The sequence below is a fragment of the Onychostoma macrolepis genome, chromosome 12 (assembly GCF_012432095.1).
Source record: "Onychostoma macrolepis isolate SWU-2019 chromosome 12, ASM1243209v1, whole genome shotgun sequence".
Classification (NCBI taxonomy): Eukaryota; Metazoa; Chordata; class Actinopteri; order Cypriniformes; family Cyprinidae; genus Onychostoma; species Onychostoma macrolepis.
In genome coordinates, this window is record NC_081166.1 from 31053329 (window position 1) to 31069569 (window position 16241).

The 16241-nt window shown below is 36.2% G+C and overlaps 1 pseudogene; it reads left to right on the forward strand.

The window, feature by feature from the left end:
- The window catches only part of LOC131551562 (integrin alpha-X-like), a 38333-nt pseudogene extending 28232 nt beyond the window's left edge, over window positions 1-10101 (forward strand).
- Window positions 10102-16241: the final 6140 nt, after the last annotated feature.

The window sequence follows — 16241 nt, forward strand, 5'->3', positions numbered from 1 at the left end:
GCTATCAGATTTTGTCTGAAACCCTCCACCTCCCCCAGCTCCACCTGTCTAGATCTGCTACAGGAATTATGTATGCCTACTGATGCAGCAGCAGCATATTGCTCACGCTCACAGCAGCATGTTGGTGGATCTGTTGGCAGTAGCAAGAAATAAAAATAGATTTTTATGAGAAACAATACCTCATTGTGAATGGGGTAAAAATCCTTTAATTTATTAAATTTCTTGTCTTGTCCAGGCTTGTACAGAGGATTATCTCGACCCACTGCTTAATGAATTAGTATTCACTTTTGAGGGTCTGCCCTCCCAAAGTCTGGAAAACTTACAGCCTGTTCTCTTACCATGGGTGAAGAACACTACATTGTGGATGGTAAGAGTCTCAAATTTAAACCTAAATTGTCCTAAAGTGTAAATGGTGCAATCAAATGTACAGTATGTGAGAAAATATGTGCATTTTTCATCATATTACAGTTAGATTATGAGATGAACTGTGGATCAGACAACCTTTGTGTTGACAACCTCAAAATGGACTTCAGCTTTGGGTAAGTGAATGGTGAAGTTTGTTCATTTCTGCATCTTGAATGCTCCCCCAGCCTGCCGTTGGTTGGATGGTCATTTGGTTTTGATCTAAAATTGGTGAAATTTAACAATGTGTCTCTTTTGTTTCTCTGATCCAGATCTGCTAACATAGAGGTTGGGATCATGCATGAGATCAATGTGACAGTGTTTGTAGAAAACAGAGGAGAAAACTCATACAACACTCACTTCACCCTCAACTACCCTTTTGGACTTTCCTACAGGAGAATTATGCCTCGAGTGGTGAGACAGGATGATGTTCATGGCATGTGGGGTTAAATACATCAAGTATAGCTCATTGTTTAACATTATGGAAAGCAAGTTTAGTAGTTTAAGTGCATAAAAATGTTTTTAAAAGGAATATCCATCCATTTGGATATTTTGAAAAGGATTTTACAGTATTTATGATCAAGAAACCCATTTTTTCTGTTTGAGCAGGGCAGAGTGAATTGCCGTTCTATTGATGGCATGCAAGGAATTTCATCAGAGGAGACCATCTGTGAGGTCAACAAACCTCTATTCCCAGGAAACGCTTCTGTGAGTCAAAATCTGTGTGAACAGACACACAAATGGATACAGAGACATCTAAATGTCTGAGACCAAATATGGGGTTCAAAATGTACTTGGAACTTGGAAATACATTTTAGCGATAATGCGTGATTGAGTAACTCAAGGTTTGCCAGAAGTCAAGTCAAGTCACCTTTATTTATATAGCGCTTTTACAATACAGATTGTGTCAAAGCACTTAACAGTATCAAATTGGAGGATAGAGTGTCAGTAATGTATAATGATAAGATTAAACACTCAATTTTCAATTTTCAGTTAAAGGCATTTCATTATTGAATTCAGAGATGTCATTGTCTAGCTCAGTTTAGTTTAAATAGTATCTGTGCAATCAAATCGGCTATAATCGCTAGAAATTAAGTATCCCCAACTGAGCAAGCCAGAGGCGACAGCGGCAAGGAACCAAAACTCCTCTGAGACAGAATGGAGAAAAACCTTGGGAGAAACCAGGCTCAGTCGGGGCCAGTTCTCCTCTGACCAGACGAAACCCGCAGTTCAAAAGTTTATATTTCTATTTTAATTTTGTTGCAATTTCTAACAATAGTAGTATTATGTAGTTAGGTATTTTATTATATTTTAGTTATTTTGTTATTTTTGGTTGATATATCTGGGGATATATCTCTGGGGGTCATCTGGGTGTCCTTGTCTCCGCTGACGATCAGGGCTGTAGACATCATCTCTTGGTGCTGATCCACCATCTGATCGGATACGGACTGAGAAACAGACTAGGAAAGAAACAGACAAATATTAGCGTAGATGCCATTCAACTTACGATGTAACGAGTACATCGTGTGTTATGGGGAGTGTTCCCGGTTCCGTGGATCTAATTAATGCAGCCTAACAACTTTAACGGATTTGAATAATAGAAGCGTATTAATGTGTTATGTGTACGCCAGGCTAAAGAGATGGGTCTTTAATCTAGATTTAAACTGACAGAGTGTGTCTGCCTCCCGAACAGTGTTAGGTAGACTGTTCCAGAGTTTGGGTGCTAAATAGGAATAGGATCTGCCGCCCGCAGTCGATTTTGATATTCTAGGTATTATCAAATGGCCGGAGTTTTGAGAACGCAGCGGACGTGGAGGACTATAATGCGATAAGAGCTCGCTCAAGTACTGAGGAGCTAAACCATTCAGGGCTTTATAAGTAATTAACAAGATTTTAAAATCTATCCGATGCTTGATAGGGAGCCAGTGCAGTGTTGACAGAACCGGGCTAATATGGTCATATTTCCTGGTTCTAGTAAGGACTCTAGCTGCTGCATTTTGGACTAACTGTAGTTTGTTGATCAAGCGTGCAGAACAACCACCCAATAAAGCATTACAATAGTCTAACCTTGAGGTCATAAACGCATGAATTAACATTTCTGCATTTGACGTTGAGAGCATTGGTCGCAATTTAGATATGCTTTTGAGATGAAAAATGCAGTTTTACAGATGCTAGAAACATGGCTTTCAAATGACAGATTGCTATCGAACAGCACACCTAGGTTCCTGACTGATGAAGAAGAATTGACAGAGCAGCCGTCAAGTGTTAGATAATGTTCTAGGTTATTACATGTGGGGTTTTAGGTCCGATAATTAACACCTCTGTTTTTCAGAATTTAGCAGTAAAAATTACTCGTCATCCAGTTTTTATATCGACTATGCATTCCGTTAGTTTCTCAATTTGGTGTGTTTCACCGGGCCGAAGAAATATAGAGCTGAGTATCATCAGCATAACAGTGAAAGCTAACACCATGTCTCCTGATAATATCTCCCAAGGGTAACATATAGAGCGTGAAAAGTAACGGCCCTAGTACTGAGCCTTGAGGTACTCCATACTGCACTTGTGATCGATATGATACCTCTTCATTCACTGCTACGAACTGATGGCGGTCAGATAAGTACGATTTGAACCATGCTAAGGCGCTTCCACTAATGCCAACAAAGTTTTGTAGTCTATTCAAAAGAATGTTGTGGTCGATAGTGTCGAACGCAGCGCTAAGATCCAGTAGAACTAATAAAGAGATACAACCACGATCAGATGATAGAAGCAGGTCATTTGTAACTCTAATGAGAGCAGTCTCAGTACTATGATACGATCTAAATCCTGACTGGAATTCCTCACAGATATCATTTTTCTCTAGGAAGGAATATAATTGTGAGGATACTACCTTTTCTAGTATCTTTGACAGAAAAGGGAGATTTGAGATCGGTCTGTAATTAACTAGATCTTTGGGGTCAAGTTGTGGTTTTTTAATGAGAGGCTTAATAACAGCCAATTTGAAGGTTTTGGGGACATATCCTAATGACAATGATGAATTAATAATAGCCAAAAGAGGATCTATGACTTCTGGAAGCAGCTCTTTTAGTAGTTTAGATGGAATCGGGTCTAACATACATGTTGTTGGTTTAGATGATTTAACAAGTTTATACAATTCTTCCTCTCCCACAGTAGAGAATGAGTGGAATTGTTCCTCAGGGGTCTATAGTGCGCTATCTGATGCGATACTGTAGCTGACGGCTGCAGGGATACAATTTTATCTCTGATAGTATCGATCTTGGAAGTGAAGTAGTTCATAAAGTCATTACTGCTATGCTCTTGGGAAATGCCAACACCTGTTGATGCTTGATTTTTCGTTAATTTAGTTACTGTATTGAATAAATACCGGGGTTATGTTTGTTTTCTTCTAGAAGAGACGAAAAGTAATCAGATCTAGCAGTTTTAATGCTTTTCTGTAGGATAGGGTACTTTCCGTCAAGCTAAACGAAATACCTCTAATTTAGTTTTCCTCCAGCTGCGCTCCATTTTCCGGGCTGCTCTCTTTAGGGCGAGTGTGCTCATTATACCACAGTGTTGGACTCTTATCCTTAATCTTCCTTAAGCGTAAAGGAGCAACCGCATCTAAAGTGCTAGAAAAGAGAGAGTCCATAGTTCCTGTTACATCATCAAGTTGTTCTGAGCTATTGGATATGCTAGGAACTGAGATAAGTCAGGAAGATTATTTATAAAGTCTTTTGTGGTAGAGGTAATGGTTCTACCATATTTGTAACAAGAAGTTGGCTTTACAGCTTTAGCTATATAGAATATACAGGAGACTAGATAATGATCTGAGATATCATCGCTCTGCTGCAAAATTTCAACGCCACTGACATCAATTCCATGTGACAGTATTAAATCTAGAGTATGATTTCGACAATGAGTAGGTCCTGACACGTGTTGTTTAACACTAATTGAGTTTAGAATGTCTATAAATACTGATCCCAACGAATCTCTGTCATTATCAACATGGATATTAAAATCACCAACGATTAGGACTTTATCTGCAGTCAGCACTAACTCCGATAGAAGATCAGAAAATTCTTTAATAAAGTCTGTATGGTGCCCTGGTGGCCTGTATACAGTAGCCAGTACAAACATCACAGGGATTTATCATTAACACTTGTTTCTTTGGATAACGTTATATGAAGCACCATTACTTGAACGAATTATACTTGAAACCCAACCTCTGAGAGATACTGAAAATATTTCTATAAATTGTAGCAACACCTCCCCTTTACCTTTTGGACGGTTCATGTTTGTAACAGTAATCTTGGGGTGTAGACTCATTTAAAGTAATGTAATCATCTTGTTTTAGCCAGGTTTCTGTCAGACAAAGCACATCTAGTTTATGGTCAGTGAACATATCATTTACAAAAAGTGCTTTTGAAGAAAGGGATCTAATATTTAATAAGCCAAGCTTTATCATGTGTTTATCTGTATTATATCGTTTTTATTTGTTGAACATCAATTAAATTGTTACTATTACTTTGGTTTGGATGTTTTCTGTATTTTCTAGTTCGGGAACAGACACAGTCTCTATAGTGTGATATCTAGATGAAAAGATTCTATGTGCTGAGAGTTAACTGACTTTGGTGACGTGAGGCGGCTAGCAGACGATCGGTTTAGCCAGTCTGTCTGCTTCCTGACCTGGGCTCCAGTTAGTCAAGTACAAACTCTAAGACTATGTGCCATATTTCTAGAGAGAAGAGCGGCACCACCCCAGGAGGGATGAACACCATCTCTTTTCAACAGGTCAGGTCTGCCCCAAAAATTCTTCCAATTGTCTATAAAGCCTATGTTATTTTGCGGGCACCACTTAGACATCCAGCCATTAAGTGACGACAGTCTGCTATGAATCTCATCACCCCGGTAAGCAGGAGCGGACCAGAGCATATTACAGTGTCTGACATCGTACTTGCAAGTTCACACACCTCTTTAACATTATTTTTGGTGATCTCCGACTGGCGAAGTCGAACATCATTAGCGCCGACGTGCATAACAATCTTACTGAATTTACGTTTAGCATTAGTCAGCACTTTTAAATTTGCCAAGATGTCAGGCGCTGGCTCCTGGTAAACAATGGACTATGGTGGCTGGTGTCTCTATTTTCACGTTCCGCATAATAGAATCGCCAATAACTAGAGCACTTTCATCAGGTTTCTCAGTGGGTGCATCACCGAGTGGGAGAACCTGTTTGATGTTCTGATCGGAACGGAAGAGTGGTGTTTTGACCCGCGACTATGCCGCCTCACTGTCACCCAGTTGCCCTGCTGCACGGGCTCAACCGAAACCGAACAATGTACAGGACTCCTGAGCTAGTCGCATCCAAAGCAGTATCTACAGCCCTCACATTCTTACTGTCCTCAACTAAAGTTTGGATGCGTGTCTCTAGTTCTAAAACCTTCTCTGTCAGCCTAACTATTTCCCTGCATTTATCACATGTGAATCCTCGCTGCTGACAGAGACAGATAAACTATACATGTGGCAGACAGTGCAAACAACAATAGCAGGAGAAGAAGCCATTACTCACCGTGATTGATGAATGATACCAACTTAACTTACCACTTACCACTGTTGTTTGATGAGCTCGTGAAAACGGAGCGAGGAAAAATAAAATAATAATAGGCGCGAATAGAATGCAAATAGAACCGCGAGTGACAAGCTAACGGGCTAACAAGCTGCACTCGCGGTTTTTAAAGGAGAACGATCAAATTAGTTAGATTAGTTTGAAAGATAACACCAGAAATATGGTGGGAATTAAGTTATATATTATCACTTTAGACAAAAGGGATTGAAAGTAAGGTAGAGATTCAATAAAAGCGAAGGTACACGGAGCTACAAACACAAACCTCTCAGCAGCACAACAGACTGAAGCAATCAAACTCAGAGGAGCAAAGGAAAGTCACTAGGAGAGTGATACACACAGAACAATACAGGAGACTAAACACAAAACAAACATGGAAAGGCTTGGTAAGTAGCTAACACTAGGAGAGTGCTAAACACAGACAATACTCAACCAGAAGGCCTCTACAATGACATATCTGAAAGACCCAGATTCTAATCATTCGTACTGTAAAGGCATTGACCGGAGATTCTGAAGCCTCTGAGAGATTTGTAAATGTCAATGAATACCTTAGTTTTTTTTTTTTTTTCACTATGCCATCATTTATTTTAAATACACTTATTTCATTATAAGTGTACTTCAAATCCATTAACATATTTATTGACATATCACTTGAGACCTAGTGATATAAAATTATTATTTATTTATTGCACAATGCACATTTCTTAATATTATGCCTAAAATGTTTTATCACTATTAATATCACTATTAATAAGGATTGTATGGTCTGTGTATTATATCAGTCTTTAAATGCAAGATATTTAAGGTATACTCGCAAAAGTTCCACTTTATCATAATCAAATATACTTTAGTATGTCTTTAGTTGGAACTCAGCACTACTTACGCATAATTAATGTGCATTAAGCACAAAATTAGTTGTTCCAATTTAGCAGAATTTAAGCATACCAGTTTACCAAAAGTACAATTGCAGGGTATTTTTTATTAAGTACATATATATGTAAATGTATTTGTAGCATCCATAGCACAAAATAAATGTATTTCATTTCATTTATACATTTTAGTGTGTGTGTGTGTGTGTGTGTATATATATATATATATATATATATGTATGTATATGTATATGTTTTTGTTTGTTTACATAATATATGTATATGTATTGTGTATATTATATATATAGTATATATAAATAAATACACACACATACAGTATATATTTTGAAAATATTTACGTTTATACATTTAAATACATAAAATATACATTAAATATAAAATATAAGAATATGAATATATTATGTATAAATATTTAATATATAACCATAACACATTTTTCTTAAATGTATACATGCATGTGTTTAGTATTTATATATACATAATAAATATACACAGTACACGCATATATATTATGTAAACAAAAACTTTTATTTTGGATGCGATTAATCACGATTAATCGTTTGACAGAATTGAATATATATATATATATATATATATATATATATATATATATATATATATATATATATATATTCACTAAGGTACCATTTGATTGGCTAAACCTTTTGCCACTCTTCATTTCATTTCAGAATCAGGAGTAGAAGCAACTGAAAAATTTGTTTAGCACTTATAGTTCACCACTGTCTCACAACTGACTTCTTGACCCAACTGTATCTAGACACACATACACACAAATTAAAATATATTTTGTAAGCATCCTTGATTTAAAATGTTTTATAATGCTTTTAACTTCTTACCTCTTTTCTCTAGGCTGTGTTTGACATTATTTACAGTATTAATAAAGAAAGTCATTTTGACCAAAAGGTGACATTCAGTGCATCTGTTGCCAGGTATTGTTTTAATCTATGTCTATCAAATTAATTATATCAGCATGAAAAATACCACTAACCAATACCACTAAATACCACTTCTGTCATTTCCAGTGGCAATGCGAATCACTCTGAAAACAGTGAACTGCTAAAAATGAGAAACATCAGTGTAAAACATGCTATATATGTTACCTTGTTGAGGTCAGTGCTTCTGTTTGCTTTAGTATGATTACAAGTATGATTTCTGGACCTTTTGATATTTTGCTTTTCTCACTGGGTGTTTCTTCTAAAGACATACAGATTCCAGCATTTACATCAATTTCACCAGTGGGAAGAGTAATCTTGAAAAACCAGTGAAACAGATATTGGAGGTAAAGATGCTTCTGAATTCTGTGTTCCATTATTTCATCACACATCTACTGAAATAACAACAGTTGTCAGTATCAATCAGTCTCCTTTCTTTTTGTCTTTAAGGTGAAAAATGAGTTTAGAGAGCTAAACTTAACAATTTTCATTAGAGTACCTGTAAAACTGGGGACCAAAAACATCTGGAATAATAAAAACTTACAGGTAAAAGTGTGTGCAAATCACATAAATCAAAGAGAAACAAACAAGTACCAAGGCCTTTAGTGTCTATATGGTGCCATTATTGTGCTTTTGGACTTTTGTAGTCCAAATTTGCACATTTAATACTTAAATTGTCTGCCATGGAAGGCATTTCCTTCTTGTTCCATGGACGAAAGTAGTTGAGTTTGGAATGACATGTAGGCAAAAATATTTTGGGGTGAACTGTCATTTTAAGTGTTATAAAAATATTTTGCTTTGTAAAAGATTCCAGATTGCTTCAGGGACAGAGACGAGCAGCCCTCCATCAATTTTCTGAAAGTGCTTGAAAAGAAAAATGTCTTGGTGAGTTACATTTCATTTTTCATTTTTATTTGAAATTAATTTTGAATAAATGATCTGATATAAATATAAATTGTGTCAAAATAAACTTGTTTTACTGTTGTAACGTTTTTCTGTCAGAATTGCTCTGTGGCGGTGTGTGCAGTCTTCAGGTGTGACGTGAATCTGTTGAGAAATGAAAGGAAGTTCTATAATATCTCCAGCAATGTGAGCTCTGGATGGATTGAGCAGGTATCTGAAGTTACAGGGCCTGAAATCTTTATTAGATGAGAGATTTCTGCCATTCTAATATACACAACATTTATTCTTATAGATTGGGATTAGGTCTGCATCTTTTCAGTTGGTCAGTACAGTATCTCTGGATTATAATGAGGACAAATATATTTACTTCTCCGATTCGCTTAGCTCTGTGCCAGTTTGCGAGGTAATGCGTATAATTCACTTAAGCTAATATCATAATTTTCCAGGTGTTTTGTGACATTACCTGAACATTGTACTACTATCTATGCATCAGAATTTGTGAGATTTTGCTTCTAATAGCAACATTATTGTGTTGGTGCGTGTGAAGGTCAACACTCAGGTGGAGGTCTATGAGGAACCCAGCATCTTAAAGGAGGTTATTGGAGGAGTTATTGGAGGACTGCTGATCGTCTCACTCATCACAGCCGCCCTCTATAAGGTGCAATACACCAGCCTTTTCATAATTCTCTAATAGTGTTAACGTAATGTATAATGTTTTATTTTCTTTTTCTTTATAGTCAGGCTTTTTCAAAAGAAAGGCCAAGCAGCAGAAGTATCCAGCACAAGAAGCTGATGAAGTGAAAAATCTAAATGAAAATTAAAGCAGGATTGATTTATTACATTTATTATTTTTTTTAATGCCTAGTTCTTTCATCAAAATTAACAGATGTTCATAAAACAAGTCTCTCCTTTGAAGCTGCACTACAAAATATGTTTTGGTTATAAAAAGGAAGAAAAAACTATAGTCCACCAAACATTACACACAGAAAAATAGCCAGATATATCATGGCCAAAAATTTGTTTCCTTTTCAGTCATGGCCACTATTACTTAACTCAACTTGATTTTGTTGTGTTTGTATTAATTATATTTTCAGTGTTTATTATACTTAAAAAAGGCTGCAAGTTGATTCAACTTAAAACATCCAATGCAGCCACTTGCCTCATTTTTTATAAGTTAGATCTAGGCATTACTTTTTACAGTGCACCTTGTACTAATTTGTTTCCTCGTTTTGAGTAAATGATTTTGATTAAATCCAGTTAGTACAAGGTTGCTAACATTTATTAAAACCAGGGAACAAATTAATAAGTTGTGGGAACGCATTATTAATTTGTACTGTACATAAAAATTTGTGAAAACTCTTTGTGTCCTTGTCATACCTCGATTCACATTGGTAAGCTTAAATAATGATTTATAATTTGAGCTGTTGGGTCCAGTTTTACAGGAAATGTTATTTTTATGTCAAAAAGAAAGTCAGAAAGAGCTTTATTGCCAAGTATGTTTGCACATACAAGGGATTTGTTTTAGCGTCTCAAGCTTCCAGTACACAGAAACAACAACAACACACAGATAATAAAAAATAAGATGTGAATAAAATACACAAATAAATAAATATAAATAATCCACAAAAAAAAAAAAATACAAAAATTGTATGTACAGATGTGATAAAATTGATAAAGTTACAAAATTGTATAGATAAAATTGAATAGGAATAGAATAAAAAATAAATTGTAGGGATGTACTTGGAGGTAGGGTGATAAGTATAAGGTTATTGCACAATGGGGGAACATTTAACTGTTCATAAGGTAGATTGCCTGGCGGAAGAAACTGTTCTTGTGCCTGGTTGTCCTGTTATTTGGACAGATGGCAAAAGTTCAAAAAAGAGATGGCTTGGATGTGAGGGATCCAGAGTGATTTTCTGAGCCCTTTTCCTCACTCTGGATGTATACAGTTCTTGGAGGGTGGGTATGGGAGCACCAATAATCCTCTCAGCAGTCCAAACCATTCTCTGTAATCTTCTGGTGTCTGGTTTTGTAGCTGAGCCAAACCAGACAGTTATTGATGTGCACAGAACAGACTCGATGACGGCTGAGTAGAACTGTTTCAGCTGCTCCTGTGGCAGGTTGAACTCAGCTGGCGAAGGAGTCGATGTGATTGTCCCACTTCAGGTCCTGAGAGATGGTGCTGCCCAGGAATCTGAATGACTCCACTGCAGTCACAGTGCTGTTCATGATGGAGAGTGGGGGGAGAGCAGGGGGGTTTCTCCTGAAGTCCACGATCATCTCCACTGTTTTGAGTGTGTTAGGCTCCAGGTTGTTAAGACTGCACCAGACAGCCAGGTTGTCAGTAAGCCCTCAGCTATGTCATTCGTCTTGTGGTTTGTCACATCCACAAACGGAAAGAAAATGGCCGTGTGTGGGTGTTGTGGTTTGTCGAGTGTTAGCTGCTAGCTTGCTTTAGAGCAATAGTTACTTAGAATGTAAACTAGCCATCTAGCTGGCTAAACAACAGTCATCATTGACCTCTTCGGAATCACCCATTGTCAAAACACAGACACCTATTTTAATTTTGTATGCAGAAATCGTCCATTTGTCCAACCCTCTTGGTCCTCTTTGGGTGTAAACACATGCGGTGATATATATGATAACCAGGGCTTATGTTCATTTCAGACATTAAGAACCAAATTTTGTCTACCAGCATCCGCATATTTTGTCTTTCTTCAATTACGTTCTGCTCTCAAAGCGTATGGAGATCCTTGGGCATCTCCCATCTCCTCTCATCCTATGCAGGATTGGATTGCACCATCTGTTGGTCGGCCGTCGGTTTCTTTAATATATAATAAGATTATTGATTGCATTACAAAACCTCTTTCTATTAAAACTATTTGGAATAGGGAATTATCTGACCTTAATTTGTCTGTCGACTGGGAGAGAGTGTGGTCTAATCTCAGTTTAACATCTAAAAATCTGGCTCATCGTCTTATTCACTTCAAAGTCATTCATAGAGCATACATAACTCCTTACAAAAGATTTAAAATGAAACTACAACCGAATCTCAACTGCCATATATGTAATACTACATCGTCAGGTACTTTTCTGCATATGTTTTGGGAATGTCCTGTCGTCATCAGTCTATGGACAAATGTAAACCTGGTTCTATCATCCTTACTGCATATTGATTGGTCTGTTAATCCAAGTCTGTGTCTTCTTAATGATGATTCTGGCCTCTGTATAACTTCAATGCAAAAGAGAATGTTGTTTGCTGGTTTTACAGCTGCAAAGAAGACAATAATACAAAACAGGTTTACACCGCACATGTGTGGAAAAACATATTGGATCCGTAGCCTCCTGCAAATAGTGACTTGTGAATGTACAACAGCACGAATCAATGGGGCCAAGCCTTCTACCATTGATGCTTGGCGGTGCTTTCTCTTTGATATACGTGACTGTATAAAGGAGTGACTTATGTTTTTCTTGTCCTTCCCTCTCTCCCTCCCTTTGACTGGACTTTGAGATATTGAGTATGTGTCTGTTGTTGTTGTTTTTTTAATTATTATTTTGTATTTTTATTTATTTGTTTATTTTTTGGATGTTATGTATGAAAAAAAAAAAAAAAAACACAGACACCTCAGACTGCAGAGAGAGTTATCAAAACACAATCTGAACCACAACAGCACATATGGGTTTCTTATTTCATACTGTGCACTTTTTTTGGATCTTTTTCTTACTGTCAAGCAGTGTTGGGCAAGCTACTTGGAAAATGTAGTGAGCTAAGCTAACAGTTACTCTTCTTTAAATGAAGCTTAACTACACTAAAGCTACAGCCCTGGGAAATGTAGCAAGCTAAGCTACAGCAACATGGCAAAAGTAGTTTACTACATCCAAGCTATTTAAAAAAAAAATTTATTTAAATTCTATTGAACCAACATCATACCAAGTCAATGCTCTCTCAGTGATCAATAAAACTGTCAGTCAAGCAGATAGACAGGCATGTTCAGTTTAGTTGTTTATTCAACAGCTGTTCCAAACCAATTTGGCAACATAATCAGTATCAAATATAGGGCCGGATTGACCTCAGATTGTGAGGTTCAGTAGTTAACATTAGTATAGTTAACATGAACTAACTTCTGCAGCATTTATCTTAATGTTAATTTCAACATTTTCTAACGCATTATTAAAATCAAAAGTTGTTTGTTAACATTTGTTAATGCACTGAACTACCATGAACTACCAATGAACAACTGTATTTTAATTAACTAACATTAACAAAGATTAATAAATACTGTAATACATGTATTTGAATGAAATCGTATTGTATAGTGTTACCATATGGATGTTTAGGCCTACAAATAGGCTACGTTTATTTGCATCGTTGCATGTGTCATTAGATATTAATATAAACATTTCACCAAAATCAATTTCAAATACGAAGCTTTTGACCAGCAAATGTGTTTCTGTCATTATGTGGGCGTTCAGTTTTTTTCTGTTATTTGTCCAAAGTATCATATTATGAAAGATTTGGCTGTGACTTGACAACAAATGCTAGAGAAACTCTTCTCCGCTCCTCAAATACCAAAAACAAACAAAAAAAGCATTAGCCTTTATAAATAGTGTTTTTTGAGTAAAGAAACCGCTGTACTTATTAAATCAACAGTTCTTTATTTACCTTCAGACTGCAAACAAGCTGAGATGCTCCAAACTGCGCGCCGCACTTCATTGACGAGAGAGGCGGGAGGAATAATGAGGTTTGACTGACAGTTTGAGGAGCCAATAGCGTTACGAGCTTTAGTGTCTGTGGCGTCACTTACTGATCCAGGATCAGTGATCCGTAGCTGTTATATTTCTGATTTGAGCTCGAGTTTCAGAAGTGTGTCGCTACAAGTAGTGACGCTAGTTTAACTACATTTCTCAGTAGCGATCAAGTAGTGCGGTAGCGTCAACAAAAGCTAACGTTACATTTTCCAAAGAAAGCATTCTGAAACTCGAGCTCAAATCAGAAATATAACAGCTACGGATCACTGATCCTGGATCAGTAAGTGACGCCACAGACACTAAAGCTCGTAACGCTATTGGCTCCTCAAACTGTCAGTCAAACCTCATTATTCCTCCCGCCTCTCGTCAATGAAGTGCGGCGCGCAGTTTGGAGCATCTCAGCTTGTTTGCAGTCTGAAGGTAAATAAAGAACTGTTGATTTAATAAGTACAGCGGTTTCTTTACTCAAAAAACACTATTTATAAAGGCTAATGCTTTTTTTGTTTGTTTTTGGTATTTGAGGAGCGGAGAAGAGTTTCTCTAGCATTTGTTGTCAAGTCACAGCCAAATCTTTCATAATATGATACTTTGGACAAATAACAGAAAAAACTGAACGCCCACATAATGACAGAAACACATTTGCTGGTCAAAAGCTTCAGATTTGAAATTGATTTTGGTGAAATGTTTATATTAATATCTAATGACACATGCAACGATGCAAATAAACGTAGCCTATTTGTAGGCCTAAACATCCATATGGTAACACTATACAATACGATTTCATTCAAATACATGTATTACAGTATTTATTAATCTTTGTTAATGTTAGTTAATTAAAATACAGTTGTTCATTGGTAGTTCATGGTAGTTCAGTGCATTAACAAATGTTAACAAACAACTTTTGATTTTAATAATGCGTTAGAAAATGTTGAAATTAACATTAAGATAAATGCTGCAGAAGTTAGTTCATGTTAACTATACTAATGTTAACTACTGAACCTCACAATCTGAGGTCAATCCGCCCTATATTTGATACTGATTATGTTGCCAAATTGGTTTGGAACAGCTGTTGAATAAACAACTAAACTGAACATGCCTGTCTATCTGCTTGACTGACAGTTTTATTGATCACTGAGAGAGCATTGACTTGGTATGATGTTGGTTCAATAGAATTTAAATACATTTTTTTTTTAAATAGCTTGGATGTAGTAAACTACTTTTGCCATGTTGTTGTAGCTTAGCTTGCTACATTTCCCAGGGCTGTAGCTTTAGTGTAGTTAAGCTTCATTTAAAGAAGAGTAACTGTTAGCTTAGCTCAATACATTTTCCAAGTAGCTTGCCCAACACTGCTGTTTTCTCACAATTTCAAGTTTATCTCAAAATTTGGACATTTTCTCATTAGCTTCTTTACTTACTGTAAGTATAATGCTCCTTTTTTTGACAGCACACAAATCACTGGACAGATGTTTTCTGTGTTGTGTATTTTTTGTTCTGTAACACAAAAAGATATTTATTGACACAGTGAGCATTCATGTATACATGCATGTATCTACAAAAACAAAATTATAAGAAATAAATGTCCACCTTTATATGTGGCAAAAAGGTGATGTTAGCAATGTTGCACACATAGTGAACAAATTATATTTGAATTTCACAAGTTTGATCAAATATAATCAAAATCGTCTATTAAATTGTTGTGACAAATTGTTGTTTGCACCAGCTCTGCAGTTTGACACACCATTCATGTAAAGTCTCGTCATGTTTATTTACATAGCACTTCATATGATTGATTGCATTAAACCAAATAGCTTTACAGTATTAAACCTGATTAAGCCTTGTTTTCCATTAGAATTGTACTTCAATTTCTAATATAAAGCAGTTGTCTAGTGTTTATGCTTTTACATGCGGACATCTGACCTCAACAAGGACACGACCTGAGCTACCTATTATGTAAACACTACATCTGGTTCTTTTTTGCCAATAAACCCTTTGCAAACTGGACTCACTTTGTTTGGATCTATTTGAATTGACTGTGAGGTCAGTTAGCACTCCTCTTACCAGTCCTCCTACTCGCTTACTGTCTGGTCAGGTAGCTTTCCACTCTTTAAGTTTTTATAGGTGTTGTGATGGTTGTGGTTTAGGCCAACAGGGCCGCTGGCCAAATGGTGCCCTAAGCAGAATTGTATTGTTGTGCCCACAAAAAAACACCCCAAAAAACACCTACTATAGGGGTCAAAATAGAACTTTAATAAAATATAAAAGTAAATAAATAAATTGTAATTAAATTGTATTATTTACAAATTTAGACGGTTACCTATGGTTATGATTTTATTAATACAATTTTCTGATTGATTTTATATTCTCAAGCATTCATAAATCATACAAAAGAAAATTAAGCAGTTTTACTACGATAAACCCATGGTTAATTTTTGTAAGGGTTGTGATGTCCACATGTTGGTTAACTATGGTTAATTTGTGGTTACCATCCATGGCTACAAGAACCATAATATTTGGTTTTATTCGTAGTAAAACCATGGATACTTTTCGTAAGGGAACATGGAAACTCAGAGAGAATATTAGATGCGTTGGTGAAATTATTATTATGTTATTAATGTCAACAGCCAAATAAGTTTCACAGGATTATGAATGTACCTGCAAGTGATGCACAGGCTTCATTTTCATCGTTTTTTTTAATTTTATTTTTCTTTTCTCTGTGCCGGATTG